General features: G+C 48.0%; 1 non-coding gene across 1 annotated transcript; it reads right to left on the bottom strand.

The window, feature by feature from the left end:
• Positions 1 to 465: 465 nt before the first annotated feature.
• On the bottom strand, positions 466 to 569 carry LOC119469682. The gene has a single exon (XR_005198517.1). It is a non-coding gene; the product is annotated as a U6 spliceosomal RNA (small nuclear RNA).
• Positions 570 to 3,854: the final 3,285 nt, after the last annotated feature.

The following is a 3,854-nucleotide window of genomic DNA, read 5'->3' as shown; positions in this document are numbered from 1 at the left end:
CTCAGCTTCCCAAGTAGCTGGGATTACAAGGTATTTGCCACCACACCCAGCTAATTTTGTATTTTTAGTAGAGATGGGGTTTCACCATGTTGGTCAGGCTGGTCTCGAACTCCTGACTTCAGGTGATCCACCCTCCTTGGCCTCCCAAAGTGCTGGGATTACAGGTGTGAGCCACCGCTTTCTGCCTTAATGTTCTTTTTCTAAGGAAAAAAAGAGATGCTAGCTATTGGGTAAGTAATAAGTCTCTGCCCCTCTGGTCTTACTTGGTCGCAGCCTGTATGTACTCTCAGAGTAACTGGGAAATTGTTGGTAGCAGCAGCTGACACTAGGCGCAACAACCAGTCACTCTTATGTGGACATCAGGAAAGCCACTATAGTCAGCACATAGTTGAAAGAAAAATGTAAAACCCCCACCTCAACCCCCTTTTTTTCTCTTGCTCTCTCTCATTCTTTCTTTCTTTTTTTAAAATATATGGAATGCTTTGGAATTTGTGTTTCATTGTTGCACAGAAGCCATGCTAATTTTTGTAACATTCCAATTATAGTACATATGCTGCCAAAGCGAGCATTCTTTCTCTTTCTCTTTCTTTCTCTCTCTCTTTCTTTCTCTCTCTCTCTCTTTCTTTCTCTCTCTCTCTCTTTCTTTCTCTCTCTTTCTTTCTTTCTTTCCTTTTTGCTTTCTTTACTTTTCTTGAGACAGAGTCTTGCTGTGTCACCCGGGCTGGAGTGCGGTGGTGTGATCTTGGCTCACTGCAACTTCTACCTCCTGGATTCAAGCAATTCTCGTGCCTCAAGAAGCTGGAACTCACGCATCCCAAGAAGTTGAGACTACAGGCACCCACCACCATGCCCAGCGAATTTTTGTATTTTTAGTAGAGACAGGGTTTCACCATGTTGGCCAGGCTTGTCTCTAACTCCTGACCTCATGTGATCACCCTGCCTCAGCCTCCCAAAGTGCTGGGATTACAGGCGTGAGCCACTGCATCCGTCCTCTTTCTTTCTCTCTTTTCTTCTTTCTATGAGTGCAGCGGTGCAACCATGGCTTACTGCACATTTAGACTCCTAGGCTCAACAGAGCCTCCCACCTCAGTCTCCCAAGTAGCTGAGACTATAGTTACACGCCACCACATCTGGCTCCTTTTTTTTATTTTTTAAAGATGGCATCTTGCTGTGTTGCCCAGACTAGTCTTGAACTTCTGGTCTCAAGTAATCCTCCCACCTCAGCCTCCAAAAATGCTGCAATTACAGATGTGAGCCACTGCACCCAGCCCCAAACCCCAGCTTTCACATAGACCCTGTTACCATCGTGCAAACTATTCCTATCTTCTGCCTGGCCCCAAACTGGACCCAGGGCCAAAATTCAAGGAGCAATAAGATAGAAAAGAATGTTTGGAAGGCACTGTTTTGCACAGAAGCTCAGCCAGCAGACTCTGGAAACAGACTGCCCAGGTTCAAATCCCAGTGCCACCACTTACCAGCTGTGGGGCTTTCAGTAAGTTATAGCTCTTTGCTAGGGCTCAGTGTACCTGTGTTAAAATGTGGATGAGGATGGGTGCAGTGGCTCATGCCTGTAATTCCAGTGCTTTGGGAGACCAAGAGAGGGTGATCGCTTGAGCTCAGGAGCTTGAGGCCAGCCTGGGCAACATAAGGAGATCCCATCTCTAAAGCTACCTCACAGGTTGTTGTGAAGATTTGATGGAAATAATTATTATGCAAAGCTCTTGGATCACCTGGCCCACAGCGAGCTCCCATGCACATTAGTTCTCATTACTAAGCAGAGATACCATAGCAAAGACAGCACTGCCCTGGAGGCGGCTGCCAACGCTGAGGGTGGGCTCAGGCCCAGAGACCTGTTCCACAGGAAGTACAGAAACCACCAACTTGGAAATGCCATCCGTTTACTTAGTACTAAAGTATTAAGTAAAAACCCCAGTATTTCCACCAGTTTGGAGAGGATTGCAGCCAGCTTCATTTACCATTCTACCTCTGTGACAGATACCCAGGACTTTCCTGATTTGTTATTGTGTAGACAGTGTATTTTCTTTCCCTGAGTTTGCTTTTTTTTAAATTCGTGACTGCTCAAACTATTTCCAGCAGATTTTTTTTTCTTTTTATGAGACAGAATCTCGCTCTGTCACCCAGGCTGGAGTGCAGTGGCGTGATCTCAGCTCACTGCAACCTCTGCCTCCCAAGTTCAAGTGATTCTCCTGTCTCAGCCTCCCAAGTAGCTGAGATTACAGGCATCGGCCACCACGCCCGGCTAATTTTTGTATCTTTAGTAGAGAAGGGGTTTCATCATGTTGGCCAGGCTGGTCTTAAACGCCTGACCTCATGATCCCCCCACCTCGGCCTCCCAAAGTGCTACAATTACAGGCATGAGCCATTGCACACGGCCCTTAAACAGTATTTCGGGAAAAAAAACAAACAAGCAAGGATAGAAGCCTGCCTGCCAGATAGAGCATTTGACTTTGTACACATCCTCTCCATGACAAAGCCTGCAGCTCCCCTGCCCCTTTCCAAGAACTCAGCAAACCCTCACAAGTCTGTGTCTGTCACTGGATACGTGAAAAGTGGCACTATCGGCCGGGCGCGGTGGCTCAAGCCTGTAATCCCAGCACTTTGGGAGGCTGAGGCGGGTGGATCACTAGGTCAAGAGATCAAGACCATCCTGGTCAACATGGTGAAACCCTGTCTCTACTAAAACTACAAAAAATTAGCTGGGCATGGTGGCACATGCCTGTAATCCCAGCTACTCAGGAGGCTGAGGCAGGAGAATTGCCTGAACCCAGGAGGCGGAGGTTGCGGTGAGCCGAGATCGTGCCATTGCACTCCAGCCTGGGTAACATGAGTGAAACTCCGTCTCAAAAAAAAAAAAAAAGAAAAGTGGCACTATCATTTTCTTAGACAAACATCCTGGGCAATTTGGCTTCTTTTGCTTTGTCATTAATACAGCCGGTTTGGCTGACTACCTTTGGGCACCTTGAAAGACCAGTTCTTATTATTCTAACTTCCTCCCTGGCTTATCATTTTGGTTTTTAATTCAAAGATATTTGCCAGTGGCCTCTTGGTACCACTGACAGAAATTCCTAAGATAAACAAAGACCATGTTTTCTTCTTAGATCATCGTCTCCATGTCATGATGGGGAAAGATTTTGAAAATGCCAAAGAGTGCCTAAGTGTGTGTCTTTGTGGGTCTTTATGCAAAACTAGTTCCTGTGCAGTATGACTGTAGCTCCTCCTGCCACTTCCAAGGCTGGCTGAAACCACTGGAACTAATCCCTCTGCCCTTTTAACCTCCGATTCAAGCTGGGGCCAAGATGCCACCTGGTCGGCCACCTCAGGGGCCAGGGAAGTGGCTAAGAAGAGTAACAGTGCCCCTACCGGTGAGTGCTTACGACAGTGAGCTTGACAGCAGGAAGCCTCCCCCGGGGGCTCCTGAAGCAGCCGGACTGTGACGCTCAGAGTCTTGCCCTATGGCATAGGCAAACTGATCTTTAATGGCAAATATCGATGTAGCACATACTGCTAGTATCCCAGGGCGGCCAGAGACTGGCCACTCTGTGTTATCCCTGCAGTGGCGGTGGCAGCTACAGCTGGGGTCTCTTCAGCTGGGTTTCCCATTCCTCTTTTCCTGGTAACAGTACCACTTCTCTTCCGGAAATCTCTCCTGAACTGTAGGCGAATCCAATGAGTTTGATGAGCTGCAGTGCCTGATCCTGTCAGGGGCGAGAATGGGACCCAGCCAGGCCAAACTTAGTCCTGCATCCCTTTGGACATGGCTGAGTAAGCTAGAAAGCCGGAGGTTATCCCGGACAGCAACCTCTCCCTTACCTGCCCCATCCAAGCTCCCCCAT

The sequence above is a fragment of the Cebus imitator genome, unplaced genomic scaffold (assembly GCF_001604975.1).
Source record: "Cebus imitator isolate Cc_AM_T3 unplaced genomic scaffold, Cebus_imitator-1.0 Scaffold767, whole genome shotgun sequence".
NCBI classification, from domain to species: domain Eukaryota; kingdom Metazoa; phylum Chordata; class Mammalia; order Primates; family Cebidae; genus Cebus; species Cebus imitator.
Note: the sequence above shows the minus strand (reverse complement) of the source record. Positions and strands in the feature narration are given on the sequence as shown.